A 22,249-nucleotide genomic window follows, 5' to 3' on the forward strand; every position below is an offset into this window, starting at 1 on the left:
AATCAGAGAGTTCAGTATCTGTGACAAATTTTGATTGAGATTTCACTTTCCCTTTAGGATAAAACGATTCATTAAATAGATTATGCATATGAGATGGACACTGCTTGAAAAAACACCTTTACAAAACTTTACTTGCCAAGTAAATCTCTTTAAAGGTGCTCAAAAAAGCAAGGTCATCTTTGTATTAACTTTACAAAAAGTAAAGGTGAAAAGGTAACCTTTACTTAAACGAAAAGGTAATTAAATTTAACCTTTCACCTTTAATGCTGCATTAAAGTTGAGATATATATATATGAAACTTTTTTAAATCCTTATTTAAATACTGGCCTTTGTTTAATACACTCTACTTAAAGATTTCAACAAATGGTTTTTGACTTTTAAAATAAATAGGTGCCTGGTGTGTCTATTGTGATACCCCCAGGTCATTTTTGTTAAACTCGATCTTACTAAAAATGCACAAATTTTCAAGCGTTATATCAATTTCCAGTTGTATTTAGTATTAGAGATTGTCATCTATAAAATATGAAAATTATACTATTTTTGTATACTATAGATGGACAATCAAAAATGTAAAAATGGTATCAGATATCAGAATATAGATATAATAAACTTTAAAATCCCCTATGACGCTGATATCTGATAGATGGAGAACTCTTTTTTATTTGCTTTTAGTGTAGATATATTGAAACCTTTTCTGTTATAATTTCTGCTTCATAAATATCTACCAAAAACAGTTACAAACATTACAAGATTACATCTTTTACTTGAACAGGCAATAAAATGACAAAGAATAAAATTAAAAAGGTTAAAATACAATACAATATTATTTATCCTTTATGGTGGATGTACATGTGTTAAAACTTTGCAGTTTAAATGGAACTAAAAATGCCATACTCAGTTATTACTCAAGATCACTGACGAGTAACTACACAACATAAATCAGGCAAAGTACTAGCATTTCCAGCTTAAACTATTAAAGGCTATCTAATGAGTATTTATGTACAGGTTAATAATGTTGACATCTTGTAAGCATAATGGTGCAATTTACATATTCACAAAATAAACAAAATTGCTTAAACGCCTATTAGAATATAGGTTCAGATGTAGTTTTGCAAGATGAATAAGTAAATGCGTGTGTCCAGCTTGACGCAGTGAGCCTGTTTGAGCTTGACTTTATACTTGGACTAAATGTTACGTGTATTGTGTCTGTGGTAGGAGATTATGTTTGCATACGTGTTCATCTTCACACGCCTTGGAAAATATGTAACTAGTGGTAGATGCTTGAGTGTTTGCATATGTGTCCAGCTTCACACATTTTCATGTATGTGCTCGACTTCACACGCCTTGGAAAATATGTAATTGGTTGTGATAGATGCTTGTGTGTTTGCATATGTGTCCAGCTTCACACATTTTCACGTATGTGCTCGACTTCACATGCCCTGGAAAATATGTAATTGGTTGTGATAGATGCTTGAGTGTTTGCATATGTGTCCAGCTTCACACATTTTCATGTATGTGCTCGACTTCACACGCCTTGGAAAATATGTAATTGGTTGTGATAGATGCTTGTGTGTTTGCATATGTGTCCAGCTTCACACATTTTCACGTATGTGCTCGACTTCACATGCCCTGGAAAATATGTAATTGGTTGTGATAGATGCTTGTGTGTTTGCATATGTGTCCAGCTTCACACATTTTCATGTATGTGCTCGACTTCACACGCCTTGGAAAATATGTAATTGGTTGTGATAGATGCTTGTGTGTTTGCATATGTGTCCAGCTTCACACATTTTCACATATGTGCTCGACTTCACACGCCTTGGAAAATATGTAATTGGTTGTGATAGATGCTTGTGTGTTTGCATATGTGTCCAGCTTCACACATTTTCATGTATGTGCTCGACTTCACACGCCTTGGAAAATATGTAATTGGTTGTGATAGATGCTTGTGTGTTTGCATATGTGTCCAGCTTCACACATTTTCATGTATGTGCTCGACTTCACACGCCCTGGAAAATATGTATTTGGTTGTGATAGATGCTTGTGTGTTTGCATATGTGTCCAGCTTCACACATTTTCATGTATGTGCTCGACTTCACACGCCTTGGAAAATATGTAATTGGTTGTGATAGATGCTTGTGTGTTTGCATATGTGTCCAGCTTCACACATTTTCATGTATGTGCTCGACTTCACACACCTTGGAAAATATGTAATTGGTTGTGATAGATGCTTGTGTGTTTGCATATGTGTCCAGCTTCACACATTTTCATGTATGTGCTCGACTTCACACGCCCTGGAAAATATGTAACTGTGGTTGTGGTAAATGCTGGAGTGTATGCAAACGTGTCATGTTTCACACAGAGAGAAAAGTTTTGTGTTGTCTTTTCTAGAAGATAATGATTATTTAAGTATACTCCAAATAAATCCTCTAAAGAAATGGATAATCATAATGAGTTACATACCAAGTTCCTCAGTGCACAATATACATAATTTTACTGAAAATTAAACTTGTGCAAAAACTCTCTTGCTGAATAACTTTCATTATTATAAATGCTTGAATGTTCATCTATATATTTTCAGATATTTTCTAGTCAGTGTATATATTCTTGATCAAGATGGCATCCACATTTGATTCCCCTCTCTGTCATCTTTTCTTGGTCACTAATTAATTCAACAGTAGGCTGGGTACTCAGATCTCTCAGGTGTTGGACAAAAGAAGTGCTAATAAAAAACATAATCTCCGAAATTATAGAGAATAACATCCATTTCTTTTCCAGGTTTGCATTAATTAGTTATCTTTTGAAATTAAAGCACATCTGCAATATCCTTGAAAATTTGCCAAGATACCTAAAATGTTTGTAGCATGCTTTAACTACTTTAATTTTATTTTTGGAAGTTTAGAATAATAGAAAAGTGAGTTCAAATATAAAAATAAGATGTAAAAGATCTTAATAATGAAGATTCATTTACACAATGTGATAAACATTGAAGTCAACTCCTCACCTGACTTGCTTGTAATTTATCTTCAAAATGGAGTTGATTCTGTGATGATCACTTTCAATCATTTGAAAAAAACTTCTTCATCTCAAACTATCTGAAGGTCATCCATCTTCCCAACTGCCACTCACCCAAAGTGTACCGAGACTTCTGACCTGTATAATACCCAAATTCAAGATTAAAATAAAAAAAAAATCTCTTCACTATATTGGTCTCTAAAAAATGTGAGAAAATAATTTTAAATACTTTTCTAAAGATGGAATAATGTAGTGAGTATCTAACAATGTTTAAAAATATTTTGATCTCTGTACAATGATAACATGAAAAAGTCATGTCCCTTATATTTGAAAAAAAACTTCCATTCTTAAGGACATTACCCAACATGGAAATAATGTACATTTGTCTCTGGCACAACCAATCCACAAGAGACCTCTCCATACTTAGCACCATGCATTAGTTCTCCACTCTTTGTTTCTACAAAAGATAAATTATGAAAAGGTAATTTTTTGACAGCTAAGTCAGATTAATTATTTTCCAGCCAGTGATGAACAGAATATTTGATTTCCTTAAAAATCAGGGACAGATTATTCATGTTCATCTATAATGAACAAAGTTTGACACCCCCCCCCCCCCATTGCCACTACAAAAGGAAAAAAATAAACTGACTCAGAACCTCTTATTGCAGTGAGGAAAAGGCAATAATGGAATCAGACAAGGAAAGATTATTATTCATTTTTTCAGTTGAGATGAGATTATATCTTTTAAACATTTTTACATTTTTGAGGTTAATATATCTTTAACCCCCCCCCCCCTCCCCGCATCAAACAAAAAATAGTCGCCCCTTTATTTAGCTGTCCTAAATCTATAACAAAATTTTTATTATGATGATATTTTTTCATTTTAATTTATTATATCCTGACACTGATACACAGTGGTAGTAGATGCAACAAATTAAGAGGTGACCCCTCTTCTTCCCTCCCTCCCCTAGATGTTTCGTCTGAAATGTTAAACGACTCTTGTTCAATATCTTGAAAGACAGAAAACAGTTATACACAACAAATAAGCACATTTTCATTACCTTGCAGTCAGTGTCGAGTGACACACGTAAACAACATCCCGCAATCTCTTTCAGTCTTTGTTTATTCTTGGCGGAATTTTGTAGCCTTGTAGACTGGTTCCCATACATTGCAAGTGCCCTGAATAAGTCATACGCTTATTAGTTTTGTTTATAAGAGGTAATATCAGTAATATGTCCCGTTCATTTGACAACCTTTACTTTAAAATACTGAATTATATATTATCGTATTATACAGATGTTTCCACCTCAGTATTGTGTAATCCTCTTCATCCAAGTCTTCTCGAATACAAAAAGAACGATCTACTTTTAATAGTAACCCAAATATGGCACTGTGTATTCGGTTGAATAGCCAATCATTTCAAATTAAGTTGAGCGGGTCTCATCGGATTTTCTGGTATTTTTGACGAAAATATGCAACCAGTGATCAGTTGACTTGATACCTTTTCATCTACCGCTAGAATTAAGGAGGTTATTGCTTGGAAAACTGCTCGAGCTCCGGGGCTGGCATGCACTGCAGGTTTGTTTACGTTTTCCATCTGTTTTCAGCATACATTGTGGAACATTGAAACAGATGAAAGTCAGGAAAAACTACGCTAAATATGTATTTTAGATAAGTTACTTGATAAATTGGGGATGATGTTCCATTTTTTTCTGTAAAGGATCGTGGATTAAACAAGACCAAGAAAAACAATTCTAGGTCACAGTTTTAGAATGTTTAGCAGTTTACCTGTTTACATTAGTGCTAGAAAAAAAATAGAAGCCAGGGTAGGGGCAATGTTCTTAATAGAGGGCAAGTTAGATATAATTTTGTATTCTAAACCATGTCCATTTTTCAAAAACAGGTACAGTGAAATCAATTATGCAGGTTCTTGAAGAAAGTCATGGATGACAACAATGTATGATTTACCAGACCAAGGGATACCAATGTTTTTTGACAGTACTTGTACGTATTAGTTTTTTAAAAAAATCAATAAATAGTATCATAAAAATGTTACTTAAACAATTATTTACATTATCAATTACTTGACTTGTTCAGGAGTCAGTATAATTATACATTTCTGTTTTCAAAAAATGTGTTATGACTTTTTCCAGGCTCCAGCTACTCAGCTTACTGTGAGAGAGTTAACACCTTATTGACAGATCTTTCATGAAGAAGAAACACTTGAGAAGGGTTCAATAGTTTAATTTTATAGATGGCAAGTATTGCTTGGACCTAAAGTATTCTTTAATTGTGAAGAAAACAAACGTAAGGGTGTTCGGCAATTCATAACTATTGACTGTGATTGTATTGTGTATTTTTAAAATCATTCTTTGGCATGCTTCAAACTCAAATGTATTTATGAAAACATTGACTATATTTCTCCAGATGTATGAAATGTTTATCAAAGTATGAATTCCATTTTAGCATGTTATCTTCAAAATGAGGGACCTCTCAAATTTACAATTCCAAGATCAGGAAATAATTCATGAGCAGCAACATGCTACTGGGAGAAAGGTACATATATCATAAACCATAACTTGAGTATCATACTATAGCTGAATAAGCAGCAACTATTGGTCCTTTTGTTACCTGATTACTAAGAAGGAAAATGGAGTTAATTATATGTGTTCAGAAATTATGCATAGATACTGATGCCAGTACTTTTTCACAAATTATCTTGCAAGTAAGACAACCATTTTCCAATTCTGCAAAAGTATTTTAGCTACAGAAGGTCACGAGAAATCTTATATTACTCCTGCATTAGTATATTTTGTAAATAATCCTTTCAAAAGAAAAATTAGGTAATGATAAACAAAGAAATTACAGTTATTAAATATTAATCTTAGGGGTAAGATAAGGGCTAGTGGCCCAGTCCATTTATATCATAAAATAAGTTAATAACAACATGTTCATCTGTTTGTATCTGTCTTATTTAATAAGATTAACATTGTCTTTTTGGTAAAAATAAAGGCTGACATTAATGGTTCAAAATATTTTCTTTTTGAGGTTAAAGGTCATGTATGAAATTTTTATTTATTAATGTGGTTGCATCTTGTTTCAATTTTGATTAGTCATGATACTGTGAATACTGATATCACAGTTTATTTGAATTTATAACACAGATGCCTATGAAAATATTCATATTCATGTCACTGAAAATATATTTTTTTTTTCTTTTAAGGAAAATAGTAGAAGACTGCCTGCATGAGAATAAAAGTTTTGGACTCTGAAAAGGAAGATGTGACAAAATATATATTTGGACAGTTGTTGATTTCCACAGAAACACATGTCCAGTAACAAGAAAGCGGAGCACAGTTTCATGTCAGTTCAAATCTTTAAATTCAAGGATGAACAATTGGTTCTTTATAAAACAAAATGACATGTTTGAAAAGGATTTTGGTGAAATGTACTCTGTCCTGGATACTTATTTATGTGTATGGGATTTGCAGGATAGACTATGAACAACAGATACTGTCACGAAATTTGATGTTTTTGATTATATGTTTGTATAAAAATGTTTGGTATAGTAATAAACAAAGTTTAATTCAATTTGTTGTTACTTAGTATATTAAGGAAGGAAAAGCTTATTTATCATATGCACAAGCTTTATTCAGAAGAATGGAAAACAGTAATTATTAACTTTTGTGGCTATTAAAGATGGTATTTAATTAAATTTAATATTTGTAATTATCAGATTTAATGTACCCCAAATACTGTGTTTATTGTTTGTAAATATTAACTTTACTTTTTTGTAAAGTCAAGAAAAAGTGGGACATTACATCATATTTAAGTGCATGTAAAGTTAATGTAAAGGTTACCTTTTCCAACTTTGACTTTTTTCAGAAAAGCCAATTAAAGGCATTGTAAATATTAAATTTACATTATCTTTACTTGTTTTGTAAAGCCAAATTTTCATGCAGTGGGATAGCTGTACTACATATAAATGTATACTTTTCACTTTGTAACAAGAATCTGTCATTGACAATTAAAAGTGAAGAGTTTAGGTAAAAGACTTTGACAAATGACAAGTTATTCCTTCTTAGTCACTATATAGCTTAAAGCTATATGGTCGTGCCCCCCCCCCCTCCCCCGCAATTATGTTTTTATCTTTATTAATTTTTTTTTTTTTTTAACTTAGATATCAAAAAAATTTGATTGTTTGTGCCCCGTCCCAGAAAAAAATGAAATTGCGTTCTACAGGCTTAAGTCAGAACATGATTTTCATAATGATAATACATTTATCAAAATGTTTCTACCCCTACGATTCGTAGTTGTGGTTTCGAATACCACCACGTCGCCCGCGTGGCGCAGTGGTTTGAGTGTTTGCTCTAGAGTCGCGGAGTAAGGAGTTAATCTTTACGTCGTGGGTTCGACTCCCTCTGCGGGACGTGGAGACCGGTCCTTTGCATGAGACCGTATAAACCGAGGTCCCGTGTAGCAGTAGATGTTGGGACGAAAGAGATCCCTCACTGCTCAATGGCCTTGAGTGTCGAGTATAGGTCTGAATTTGCAGCCCTCCACCGGCAAGTGGTGGCGTTTCCATATGAGTGAAAAATCTCGAGAGGGACGTTAAACAACACACAAACAAACAAACTATTCCACTACGGGACGTGGAGACTGGTCCTTCGGATGAGACCGTATAAACCGAGGTCCCGTGTAGCAGTAGGTGCTGGGATGAAAAAAATCCCTCACTGCTCAATGGCCTTGAGTGTCGAATTTACAGCCCTCCACCGGCAAGTGGTGGTTTTTCCATATGAGTGAAAAATCTCGACGGGGACGTTAACACACAAACAAACAAACAATTTCACTACAGAACGTGGAGTATGGTCCTTCGGATGAGGCCGTATAAACCGAGGTCACGTTTTAGCAGTAGGTGCCGGCATGAAAAAAATTCCCAACTGCTCAATGGCCTTCAGTATCGAGTATAGGTCTGAATTTGCAGCCCTCCACTGGCAAATGCTGGCAGCTCAAGGGACGTTAAACAACAAACAGACAATCAAACAAACATTTTTGTGTCGCCTGCAGAGCAGAGCAGCACTTAGCGATCAATTTACCTGGCGTCTGTCTTGCTGTCCGTCTGTCTGTCACACCTTATATCTCGAGAAATATAAGAGGTATGGGTTTGATAATTTGCACATATAGCTTGACACTATGGCTTTTGTATTTTTCCATGGCTTCCGACCTAGATATCCTTGAACTTGACCTTTGACCTACTTTTCAAAATAACCAATAATGCCGATATACAACTTCTTTTTGATATTTATGAGGTAAGTCTATGCTATTTAGAGTGTGCACTGTTTGTCATAAAACATTTTGAAAAATACCAGCGTTACAGTTCACTTGACCTTGACCTTTGACCTATTTTGTAAAATATACTGCGGAGGGTTAAATTTAACTTATGTCTTTTGAAATTACAGAGGCAGGGTTTAATAATTAACAGTTATACATGTTTATGATCTCATGACAATGTATTTTGACACTGTATGAAATAAAGAAACCACAAAAACTGAAATTTAAGTACTATGAAAATACAACGGGATCGGTATTCCAAAATGGATGGTGTAGACTGACAATTGCTGATATGAAAGACTGAAGCCTCTTTCGAAGGATTGTTGAAATCACGTACTTAAATAACTTATATATAATTATTTATAATAAATTTATTCAAATTTCATTAATATCCATTTTAGCTTTCAGGGGTTAAGGATTTGCATTTCTATTTGATTGTTAGATTCTATCGCAGTCTTACTATCCCTGGATTGTTTTGTTTTGTTTTGTTTTTTTGGCATGAACTTTTCAATGCCTTAGCAAATAAATAGCTGATAACTTTTAGACTTAGTTACATCTTTAATGAAGCTAAAAGCAGGCGACACATGCGTTCCTGGGAACACTCTAGTTCTGTAAGAAATCAGCAAAGATAATTAAGCAGAGATTTTTGATGAATAAAATGGGTTTTTTAAACCTTTTTTATAACGCTGACTATATATACATGTATGGTCTGCGTTATAAAACATGATGTGATAGGGTAACGTAATGCACCTTGTACACGTACTCAAAGATGCCGACGTTTTTCAATATCGAAATTGGACATAAAACATATATACAATAAAATTTGAAGCCAGTTAGTTAAAAGTAATAAATTACAACTATATGGAAACGAAATGAAAAAAACATATGTAAACTTGTCAAATTGGAAACACTCAGAATGGGTATTGTTGGTATCATACAGACTGTGTCATGGCCTTGACTCAAGTTCAACGTCACTAAGAACAAGATGCTTTTACTGGATGTGTGGTCTGAAAGAACATGTGTTAACTTGTCAAGTCGGTGACACAGATAGGTTTGCGTCATAACCAGAGTGTGTCATGGCTTGACGCAAGGTCATCTGGACAAGTTCAAGGTCACGAAATAGAAAGTGTACATTATTTTATTGTCTTTCTACTGGCGAAGCATTGCAAGTTGATAGTCCCTTAAAAGATTATTTATCATCTTAGAATATGGCATGACCTTGACTCAAGGTCACTGCTCCAACGGAAGACCTATTCGTTGCTCTGCAACGAGCTCGGCTCTAGTTATTCTTTTTTTTTTCCTAGACGCCAACTTTGAGACCTCATATCTCGCTCATTTCTCAACGGATTTTGCTCAAATTTGCAGTGTTTATAGACGTTACAAAACTCTATCAGAATGCTGTCAAACATTTCAAAAATCCACTTCCGATTTTGGGTTATTTCCCTTTAAATGAAAATTTAGGGGGCTTCATTTCCAGACAAAGGCTCAGAGACTACAAGAGCTGGAGTAGAAATTTTACAGAATTTAAATAATAGAAGCATTGAAGTTGTGCAGATCGGTTTTTGTTTTTCAATTTCTGTATTCAATTTGGCGCTAGAGAGGGGTCAAAATTAGAACGCCTAAAAGACCGAAAATTTACACATATTTTCTTTTTTATCTTCTAAACTAAAAATATTTTGATAAAACATGTAGAATAAAAGTTGTGCACAATTTTAAGGCCTTTCATTTAACACCACTAAAAAGGGGCTGGCCCCTAAAATTAGGGACCTGGGGCCCTTTAAAGTTTTTGCTTTATAACTCAAAAACGGTAAATATTTCGAAAAAGCTGTCGTAATTAAAGTTGTTATTTAACATCTTATTGATCTCAAGAAAACGTTATTTTGTTTGAATCTTGTGTTCTAAATGAGCTAGAAGCATAACACATATACAGGTAAGTGTTTCATTCAGCAAGTAAACAAGAGCTCTTCATTCCTGTAATTAAAATAAACTTACTATGAATAATAAACCTAGCTACATTAGATGCTAATATTCTTCAGAATCAGGTTCTTGAAGTATTCTGAGCTTTATTTCCAAATTATTTACTGACAACTTTCCCTTTTTATTTCGTTTGTTTTCAAATTTGGATAAACCAGTCTACTAAACAGGGGAAAAAAAGATAACCTTTTCTTCTTATCATATAAAAACAAACAATAAAGTTAGAAAATAAAACAAAACTTTAAACATAGACTATTCACAGCCATTAAGTACACGCCTTTTACATTCACCTTCTGTGTTTACAATTATGTAACCTCTCCCTCGATAGCGCCTGGCAAAGGAGGTCACCGAGGATCAATCGGCGTGTGAACCAGCGACCTAAGGTCGTACACAAAACAAACCATAGAATGGCCATTCCAAATACATTTTGTAAACTAAGTGATGAGTGGATAAAAATGTTGAATCTTTCAGATTATTTCATATCTTTGATTAAGTCGCTAGTACAGTTCAATTTATATTTTATTCGCTGAATTACAAGAAAGTTGCATATTTATTTTTATAAACATTGTATTTCTCGATATCGAGATAATTGCGCTTTGTGGAAAATTACTTTAAAATAATTTCGAATTTTTCATATGATTTCGTCTTACTGTTTATCACTCGCTCGTTTTAATCAGCTAGTCTTAACTGACTTCAAATTCAATGCATTTTTAATGCCGAAAAGACCACTTTGTTTGCGTATTAAAGAAACAGTTTATCTATCTCTCTAATAGTATTATTTAACGAGTTGCTATTTCTTTCATGAACATTAAACAGCATGTATATAATTATCACGATAATTGTACGTAGAGGTCATATTTTTAATTGTCAGGAAAATCGAAAATAAAATTAAGTACTTTTGAGTTTGTATTATTTTCTTCCTAACTTACAATATTATGCATACAAAATACTAGATCGGACGCAAATAACCTAAATATTTCACTTGTATTTGAAAATTCTATCGAGCGTCAAATGAATTTTACCCGTTAAGAAGTGTACAAAAAAAACCATCCTATGCAGTTTTCTTTGGGAATCAATTGACTTAGATAAGTCTACTCCGACATGTGTTGACAAAACTCACGCAATGAGAAGCCATACATTTCAAACTTGTGACATCTTGGTCAGTGCATGTGAAGATTACGCATGGCAATTAGTGTCTGGAAAACGAAGTATGTTTTATAAATGATTTGGCAGGTTAAGATTTGTTCTCATTCCAAATTAAATACAAACACAAACCCATTATTTTCTTTGTTATTTTATACCGTCAGTTATATCAGATAGATTGTTTTAAAAACATGTTGTTTAGGAAGATTAATCTTATGCATTTGTTTTATTTCATCTAATAAACTGAATTAACCCATGATATGAATTACTGGTACATGCATGTAAGTACGTGTAAATGCGGTTTTATTTGTTTATGTGGAAGAGCGCCCAAAATAAATACACTTCGAACTCTGTAATTTCCCTATTTTCCTGTTTAAATCACAGGTCCGCTCAGCTGACGAGTTGTTTTAATAACGGTAATAAATTATATTCAAGTCCTGGCCAGCGATCGTTACGGTTGGTGATACTGCAATTAAACAGGTACTAAGATACTAACGGGTATATATATTTTCAGCTCACATGTTTTCATTGGAAGTAAATTGCTGGAGAATATCATGTTCTCCGTGATCATATCGATAGCGTGTAGAAACAGCGGTATATGACACACGCTTTTGTGTACAAAGCAAACGTATAAATCAAAAGGATGGGGGAAAACGATGAAATAAAAACATTTCTCTATTAACTGAAATTATTGTCTTTAGGCAGATAAAAATAAATGAATATCCGCCTGAGAACACGTGAAAGTTATACCCAATACAATGTTACGAAGGATTTTGGGTTTAATCCGAGTACACAATAGCAATGATGTGTACATGTGCATGCAGAATACCGCTTTTTTTTTATCCTTCGTGCAAGTGTTCCTCCTTAACAGAAAAAAAATATCAGTAAATTATATTATACCGAACGAGGTTGAAAAATGACGAACTTTTTTATTTCTTAAAATTAACAGCAATTATCAGACTTTTCGCACATCACTGTAAAAATGCCATAAAAACTAAGACCGTCTGGTTTGACTTTGTCAACGCGTTTTAGTTCGGGTTCGAGATTTTTATTAAATGTCTGGAGTATTTCGCTTATTCTGCAAGTCTTTACAAGGTTAGCTTTTTAAAAAAAGCTGAGAGTCAGCCACTGGAATACGGAAAGTTTTGTGATGGTATATGACTTGTTTTATTCATCATGTTGTGTTTCTTAAAAGTCATTGTAATCTACATTAAATTCGTCTAATCGTTTTCCTACTTGGAACACAATGTTGTATAAATAATAAAGCATAGAATAAATTTTAGTTAGACTACATCGTGATCATTATAATGACCTCCAATTAACTTCTCTTGGGCGCGGACATCAGATAAAGTTCGTCTCAGATATGAACAAAGCCAGTTAGAGCCCAGTCATTGAACGTTGACGGATGTATACGAGGGTTGTCCCCAAAAAAAAAAAAAAAACAAAACAAAAAAAAAAAACGCGAACATTTTCAATATTTTTTGTTTCACTAATATTATAAAGTTAAAAATTGGCATGCATTAAAATCAACATTTTTGAAATAATTCACAGAAATTTCAGTAAATAATATCTATAAATAGATTTTTTTTTTTATTTTGGTAAAGGAATCATTCAAAACAGATGCCGGCGCAACACCGAGGACGTCAAAACGTAATTCGTGGAGTTTTTGAATTTGTTCAGGAATCGTGCGTCTTTAAAAAATCGTTTATGCATAAATTCGATAGTGCATTTTATTTTCTTTTAGTTACCGAGTTATTTATTTCACACGTGTACTGCAGTTAAGAATAAATCAAGGATTAAATTCTTTTAATAAAAAAAATTCCCAAAGCTCTAGCCTTTTCAGTTTATCGTCTTTTTTGTTGGTCAACGCTTCTTCCATCGGATAACCAGTCCATTCATATTTGAACCTCTTTTACTATGTACGAACCTGTGATCGATACATGTATTTGTGTCGTTCCCTCGTTCCCAGCTCTTTTTCCGTATGAACAGGAGTCAAACCCCGCTCCACACAACACATAGTGATAATTTGGTGCGCCGCATTATCGCTCGACATTGCCATTTTTGGCAATATCTAATTATAAGTGTTTGTGAATATAACGTAATATTTTTGTTATTTATGAAGTCAGAGTATTGATTTTTTTTACACACGAGTACTCTAGATCATAAAGTTTCTATAATTTTTGTCACATTATATATCCGTATAGCCTGGTAATAAAGAAAACATTGCTGTCAATGCTATTTTTGAATGTCAATGCGCCGGCCACCGATATTTAACACATTGAATGATGTTTAAAAATGCAAATGGCATTGAAACCTTATTATATTTAGCCAAAATTACAAAAAAATAATTTCCCAACTTTATGCAAAAATGAATAATTTTGGTCAGGTAGTTTATGTTTAAAAAGTTCGCGTTTTTAACAACCCTCGTACATTTTCATTGTTAAATTCTATAAATGATATAGATTGTGATACAAAAAAAGAAGGTAGACTTTGGGTTAGCTTGTTTTAATTATTATCAAATAAAAGTTTTTAATCGTGCAAGTTCCAGGCAATGCATGATGGGGGGGGGGGGGATGCATAGTACATGTATATTTAAATCAATTTCTTAGTTTAAGCATCCATTTTAGTGTTATTAAGAAAGAAAAGAATTGCTTCCAGAATAAGGTAGTGAAAGCCATGGAAAACAATTCAAACTGGAAATTCAAAATATGTTTATACATGCAGTGCGTATATACCCTAAAATGTAACTGATGATGTCTACCATCAAACCAAAACTAGATTAATTAACATACTGGATTTCATCTCTCTCACTCTTTCTCGTTGGGGGGGGGGGGGGGGGGCCCTGTCTATAAATCCGCGCAGTTTCTCTCAACTACCGCAGTTCTACTGTGGTCATTTTTTCATCATCATGTGAATTATAAAAATCTATCTCTGATATTTTCATAACTTTCATCATTAAAGTGAAAAGAGATTTTTTCACTGTTTTGGGACCTTTGTAGCCCCGTACATGTCTTATGCAAGGTATTGATCGAGGGAGTCTTGCATCAGGTACACACAAATCCTTGACTTGCAACGGCAATTGAGGGTTTATATATATCCAATTGTTATATGTGCTCAACATACAAACTTCGCATCTTTTATAAGAAGCACTGAAATATTTTCATAGAATTATATAAAACAGTGCAAATTTCCTACTTAGAACAATCTATGTCTTTAATTTTTCGTCGAGAACGAAGCACACTCACGGCCTCGATCTATTTATAGACTGTATTGTGTGTGAAGAAGCACGCCCTCTGGTTGGAGCAAAGTGTAAATATTTTTCCCAGAATTCCAAATTACGCAAGCGCACTTGCAGTTTCATCCCACCGTAAATAGTCAGCCCGCGGGCTGACTAATAATAATAATAATAAAAAAAAAAAAAACACTGGCAGATTTAGAGGAGGTTCAGGGGGCCTGCCTCCTTTTTGTATCCAAAATATACACAAGATTTAATAAATCAATTTAATAAATCAATTTTTTATGTGGCTTTGGGCCCCTACTCCGACCCAAAACTGGTCGGGCCCCTAGATAGAATGTTCTATCGTTAAAATGATAAATGTCCTACGGACCCAGTTTAACGATAGAATGCGTTCCGTGTATTGTCTATGTAGCAAAGAAAATACGGGAGATAACTCTAATTCAGTGCATTTACTATGAAAAATCCCGAGAGTTCCGAATGTCAACATTGTGTATAAATTTGAAACGAGTAAAAAACGTTGGTGAAAAAGTGTTGAATTCTTCCATTATATGGATTAAATTTTTAAATGAAAGGTATTTACTGTCTCAAAAAGGTTTGTTATGATTAATTTGACTGTTATTTTCAATTCAACTTCATTAATCTTCTCAAAAATTGTTCCGGAGCGATTCTGCAATTTTCTGCTACATTACGGGTATATTGGAGGCATTCTAACTGTGGTGAGGGCCAGTCCCGAGACACAGTTAGATTATTCTAACTAGTCTGGCCCCCTTTTCAAGATTCCTGTATCCGCCACTGAAAAAGAATGTGTTGTTCTCCTGGATGTCGATATCTGAATTATATTTTAATTAAACATCCTGTCTAATATATCATGGGCGTCCATAATAGGACGATTATTTGTTTTTTAGAATAAAGTGGTTCTTACAAATGTTAAAAAAAAACTTATAAACGACTGAATAGAACAAATGTTAGTTTAGTTCTTTGCTTACATAATCTAACTTTAATAAATTAACACGAAAGTCGTGCGATCGTATACAACATGTACAAATACTCAAAGCAATCCTTCATATTTAATGAACATATAGGTGAATAAATTTCCTCTCATCACTATACGTATACCCCCATCCCCGAAATAAATAGAATGTTTTCCTTCGCAGTCGGTTATGTAAGTACAAGTGAGGATGGAACTTTACAGAAGCGGGTGATGAATTCCGAGAGAAAGGCACTGCCTATTTTATATACATGTACATTCCTAGGGACCTGGTTTTCTGAAATGTCACTGTTATTCAAAGACCTAGCTAGAAATTCTCTCTCTCTCTCTTTGAAATACAGGCCCGTCGATCGTAAAAAAAATGACAAAATAATTTCAATTTTTAATAAGGATCTCATCTCCCAAGCCAGAGGCCCAAGTAAGCTTTTCTGTTCATAATTCTTCATCTTTGTTTGCTTTCTTGGTGTATATAAGGGTTATCGTCGTTGTCGTTCTAAAGCTACTTGTAATTTTTTCTCATTTTTATTTTATCAAGAACCATTGGGCCATAACAACGAAAATTAACATAGAATATTTTTGGTAAAGTTTTGTTCAAATGAAGGGTCACATCCTCTTTTAACGGATACATGTAGTAAAAATTATATGGGGTCCAGGCGCAGATCAAGGATTTTTTTTCCACGGCGAGGGGAGGGGGGGGGTGATCCCAATAAAAAAAATATATTTCAATCCAGAAATTTCTTGACGAGCCAAAAAAGAAACTCTTTTCCCAAACGTGAAAAACATATTTCGTGTGTGTGTGTGTGTGTGGGGGGGGGGGGTCGTTGACTTTTAAAGCTTCATACCTAAGACTTTTCATACCATTTTAACACAGATCCGTGTTTTCGAGGAAGGGTCCGCGTTTTCTAGGGGCGGTGGGGGGGGGGGGCATGGCCACTTTTACTTGGTTTAGTATATACAGTTAACTGCCCCCAACCTCCTCTAGATCCGCGCATGGGGTCATTTGAAAATAGTATTCTCAAGAGCCCCTGGACTAGAATGAGAAAATTTCCAACATAGCATACATTCAGTTTTTATGCCCCCGTATCGAAGATTCAGGGGTATATAGTCTTTGCCCTGTCCGTCCGTCTGTCTGTCTGTTTGTCCGCAAAAACTTTAACATTGCCGATAACTTTTGATTGGTTTGAGCTATGGCTTTCATATTTCACATGTGTATTCCTTCTGACAAAACCTTTCTTTGGGTATCACCATATTTGACCTTTTTACCTTGACCTTGGAGTTTGACCCAGTTTTGCAAAATTTTACCCAACTTTAACCTTGGCCATAACTTTTGAACCGTTGGTGCTAGGGCTTTCATACTTGACATATGTAATCCTTGTGGCAAGACCTTCCTTTGGATACCAACAACTTTGACCCTTTGACCTTGACCTTGGAGTCTGACCCACTTTTTAAAAACTTTTAATCTTGGCCATGACTTTTGAACCGTTAGTACTAGGGCTTTCAAAATTCACATATGTAATCCTTGTTACAAAACCTTCCTTTGGATACCAACAATTGTAATCCATTGACCTTGACCTTGGAGTTTGACCTACTTTTGAAAACTTAAACCTAGGTCATAACTTTTGAACGATTGGTGCCTCAGCCTTCATATTTCACCAGTATATTTCATGTGAGAAGGCCTTTCCTAAGGCACCATTAATTTTGACCATTTGACCTTGACTTTAACCTTTTCCATATCTATTCAATGTTTGCTGCTAGGGCTCTTATATTTCACAGGTATATTCCTCGAAACAAGACCTTACTTTGGGTATCAACATATTTGGTTTGCATTTGAGAAAGTTTAACATTTGCTATAAGTTGCCATACGGGGGCATCAGTGTTTCACAAACACATCTTGTTATTTTCAAATCTTGATTCCAGGGAGAAGGTTTGGGCCGGAAAGAATGTTCATAATTTAACATAGGAATTTATATATCCCCCAAATGAAGTGTGTGGGTTTGGGGTGGGGGTGTTTTGAGTCTTTTGGAATCACACTGTCCATCTGCCTAGCTGTCCGTCTGTACGTGATAGTTTGCCCAGGATATAACTTTGTTATGAAGAAACTGGAAGGTCATACTTGGTACAAAGATTACTAATGATCTGAGGGTGTGTCATGGTTTTGATCCAACATCATTCCGGCAAGTTAAAGGTCACTGGAAAAAAAATAGCAAAGTTTTGTCCGACCCATTTATTTGTAATAGAGAGTCACTGGAAGCTCATTCTTGATACAGGAATTGCTTATGACAAAAGGGTTTGCCACGACCTTCATCCAACGTCATTCCTGTAAGTTCAAGGTCACTGACATGAAAGTGTGAGATTACTGTATGTGCTATAATTTTGGAAGCTCATACTTGGAACAAAGATTGCTTATGATCCACCGGTTTGAGATAACATAGCACTAGACAGGCAGAAGAAGTGGCAAAATTCGTGCCTGGATTATAAATTTATAAGGGGTGGGAGGAACACAAGAAACTTTTTCTCAGATTGCTAGAGATGGGTTTTTCCTGACCTTGAACAAAGGTTTTTCCCGGCAAGTTCAAGGTCACTGGCAGATAAATATTATTTTTTTTTTTTTTCATGCTTAAATTTTGTAATATAAAATCACTGGAAGCTTTTACTTGATACAGAGATTGCTTATGATCTAAGGATGTGTTTTGACCTTGATCTAAGGTCTTTCTGGCAAGTTCAAGGTCACTGACAGAAAAGTGCAATATTCCTTTTCAGGAATATCTTTGTCATTGAGTATCACTGGAAGCTCATAATTTGTTCAAAGGTTGTTTTTGACCTTAACATAGGTCATTTAGGCAAGTTCAAGGTCACTGATATAATAAGTGTAAAATTCAAAAAGGTCTAGTCGCCCCCGTAGCGCAGTGGTAAGAATGTCTGCTCTAGAGTCGTGGATTAAGGAGTTGATCCTTACGTCGCAGGTTCGAATGCCTCTGTGGGACACAGAGACCGATCCTTCGGATGAGACTGTATAAACTGTGGTCCCGTCCGACAGTAGGTGCTAGCACGAAAAAGATCCCCCACTCTTCAATGACCATGATTGCCGGGTATAGGTCAAAATTTGCAGATCTCCATCGGCAAATGGTGGCGTCTCCATATGATTGAAAAATTCTCGAGAGGGACGTTAAACAACATACAAACAAACAAAAAGGTCTATAATTTTGTAATAGAAAATTTGCATGCATTTGCATTTCACTGAAAGGATGATAAATATATCATCCAGAGTATGTAATGGCCTTGACTTAAATTCGAGGTCACTTAGAATATGATGTTTTGGATGAATAGTCTGAAAGAATGCGTGACTGAGAATTATTTATGTCGGTGACATACAGATGGTGTTTGCTCTTAACCAGCTGCAGAATGTGTCCTGGCTTGACGCACGATTATTTGGACAAGTTCAAGTTCACTGACAGGGGAATTTTACATTCTTTTACTGTCTTTCTACTGTTGAAACATTGCAAGTTGATGCCCCTTACAGGATTGTTTATAACCTTAAAATGTTGCATGACCTTGACTCAAGGTCGCTATGTTCTGTCTGCTCCGACGGAAGACCTATTCGTTGCATTGCAACGAGCTCGGCTCTAGTGTTTTATATGTTTGTTCTAAAACATTACAAATAATCAAAGCAAAATAAATATTTATATTACTTTTGGTTCATACATTTACGAGGTTTACGTACAATAACATATATTATGTATTGATCTTTGGTTTGTATGGACTATGTTACTTATAAAATTAAAGTTATTTTCAGGGAATTAAACGGGAAGCAATGCAGCGTCGCCTTTGTGACTAAATTGACGTCATGATTAAATGCCCCCCCCCCCCCAAAAAAAAAAAAAAAACCAAACAAACAAACAAAAAAAAATAACGCTCAAATCGTCGAAATTGTGTACCGAGGTTGATGACAAAGGCAAACGTCAATATATATCTAAATGTCGAGTTGAATGCTAGAGGGAGTGTTGACTTTTTCTCATGTATATTGAATATTCAATATGTACATTATACATGTATATGAAAGGCAAAACATCATTGGCTTTGGGTCATTAATTTATTCAAGGAAAAATAATACGAAACCCTAAAGTCACGATAAAAACATTTTTACAGTTGCCAATTCCAGGGATGGGTAATTGATAAAAGTAATCGTAACTGAATGTAATTAATTACATTTTTCAAAGTAATTGGAAGTAATTTGTAATTGACCATTTTTTAAATTAATTGTAATTGAATATACATGTAATTAATTACAATGAACAAAATACCCTGTAATTTCAATTACTTTTCATAATACATGTTATGTGTATTGAATAGGAAATATTTCCAAAACATTCACATTTTACAGTTATTTTAATTTTAATTTATTCAAAGAGGCCCTTCTGTTTTTTTTCTTTTTTTTCAAAATTGAAACTCTTTTATGTCTCAATAAATGCCCTCGTATATATACAAACCCTGAAACGTGCTACTACCCCAAAAAAGCGTGTGACTTTTTTGCGCTTTTCGTATCGTGCAAACCGTGTAGCGTTTCGTGTAAACCGTGCAGCGTTTCGTGCAAACCGTGTAGCGAGCGTGCAAGAATCGTGTGAGAAACGTGTAGGATTCACTCGGAAGTCCTTTTATTTTAAATATGACTATTGTTGGATCAACATGTCATTCTGTGTTGTTTGTAACTAATATTATTCGGATATATCATACCGGTGGTATTTTAAGAGTGAAAAAAAAAATACGAAAACAACAAAATAAAATTATTCGGTAATGTATTATATATTTGTTTGATTTTCTTTATTTATTTATTTAAATAAAGATGGACAGAAAATTTGTTAAAAGTAATTAATTATATGCACATAAATGTTAAGGTAATTGATTCAATACATTTTTTTAAAGGGAGCAAAACTAAATATTTTTTTAAAAGAAAATTCACTAGGAATCCGGTCTTGTCCTTTTCACTCATTTATTTGAATATCTTCACCATTGTTCATGGGATATAGAGATTACAACAACATATCGGTGATTAATACAAAATAATAGGTAGAAACATGTATCGCAGGCGCAATAAAAAATAAAATGCAAAGTTTAGTGCGTTGCTATAAATGTGAAGTATAGGAATTCTAGGCCGGGGAGCACAGTTAATTGATTTTCTTTATAAATGATCATATTTTTCTTATATTACAAGATTGTGATACAAATAATTTTGAAAACGATGAGTCATTTATTGTCTTTTTATGCATAAAATCGGTTGATTAATAAAAGTCATATAAATGAATTATAAATCACATGCATCGGCAAATACAAGGTTAAATATTTCAGGGGGGGGGGGTGATCAAATGAATACTCAAACTGAGTTTTTGTTTGTAAACAAGTGTATTATTGATAATTTTCTTTTGTAAGAAAATTATTGCTTTTTTTCGATGGGGTGCGCCCGATGCACCCTTAAAAAATATATTGGAATCTTCTTTACACTTTCAACACTCTTCTTACGACTGTGATCAAGGTCATTACAACAGCGATCACGGACTCCGCGTGCCGGGACTGAAAACTTGTTCTGCTATTATCTCTTGTCAATCATAGCTAAGATGACACCCGACAATAACGATCGATTAATTAAACGGTAATACACGTTGATTTTATTTCTTAAATTTATCCGATTGTCTGTAAACAGTGAATTAATTTGCCAGTGTATTCGTGAATATAATAATATAAAGAAATAAATCCTATATAATTATATATTAATTGTTTTTATTCATCACGCAGTTCTAGAGCATAATTTTTTTTAGTTTTTAGGACATAAGATATGTATACACATATATTGAATGTATTGTTAAGAGCCGCGACTATTGATTACATACAATGTAATTAATGATTTTTTTTTTCTAGACAGGGTTTGAAATCAAGGATTTTAAAAGGTGGTGGGTATATATATATTGATATTTGATAAACACAATACCGGGAAAGAGAACGAAAGAATTACAATACATATCCCCCCGGCTTCTCTACCATGTAAGATTTTAATGATAAATTAAAGTTTAACTCTGTAATGAAACGGTATATTTACCATTCTGAATAAAGTGCATATTAATGAATTACATGTATCGGGTCCCGCTGGAGACATTAATATCTTTTTTTTTTCTTAGAACGGGCACTTGTTTCTATAATATTTTTTTTCCGATTGTTTACTTACTGAAACAAGTGCCTGTTATATTTAGTCATGTACAGATTTGAAGATACAACAGTAAGATCTCGGTAATCTAACCCCCCCCCCCTTCCCTTCCTGCACAATGTTCCTGTTTCATGCAGTGTGCATATTACATTTGCAAATTATAAAGAGAGCTAACTTAATCAAATGAAATTATTTTCCTACTAAATCAAAAAAATGTATAAATCAATCAATAATTAAAAAAAGGAAAAGAAAATCAATCCGTTTACAGAAATCATACGCAATTTAATCATTTTTTTTTCAAATATAACTGTGAAACTGAGTTTATTTGTCAGTAATAAAGTCAGTAATGGAACGACTTTTTAATATC

General features: G+C 34.0%; 3 long non-coding RNA genes across 3 annotated transcripts; 2 read left to right on the forward strand and 1 right to left on the reverse strand.

The window, feature by feature from the left end:
* Positions 1-743: 743 nt before the first annotated feature.
* On the reverse strand, positions 744-4,506 carry LOC133204155 (uncharacterized). Its single transcript, XR_009723559.1, has 4 exons — positions 4,077-4,506; positions 3,376-3,472; positions 3,005-3,153; positions 744-2,722 (listed from the first exon to the last, which is right to left on the reverse strand). It is a non-coding gene; the product is annotated as an uncharacterized LOC133204155 (long non-coding RNA).
* LOC133204157 (uncharacterized) lies at positions 4,036-5,283 on the forward strand. The gene is made up of 3 exons (XR_009723561.1): positions 4,036-4,593; positions 4,919-5,019; positions 5,169-5,283. It is a non-coding gene; the product is annotated as an uncharacterized LOC133204157 (long non-coding RNA).
* A 125-nt stretch (positions 5,284-5,408) lies between these two features.
* Positions 5,409-6,606, forward strand: LOC133204158 (uncharacterized). Its single transcript, XR_009723562.1, has 2 exons — positions 5,409-5,571; positions 6,239-6,606. It is a non-coding gene; the product is annotated as an uncharacterized LOC133204158 (long non-coding RNA).
* The last annotated feature ends 15,643 nt before the right edge of the window (positions 6,607-22,249 follow it).

The sequence above is a fragment of the Saccostrea echinata genome, unplaced genomic scaffold, assembly GCF_033153115.1.
Source record: "Saccostrea echinata isolate AGI-Se365-2 ecotype Australia unplaced genomic scaffold, CSIRO_AGI_Sech_v1 ptg000052l, whole genome shotgun sequence".
NCBI classification, from domain to species: Eukaryota; Metazoa; Mollusca; class Bivalvia; order Ostreida; family Ostreidae; genus Saccostrea; species Saccostrea echinata.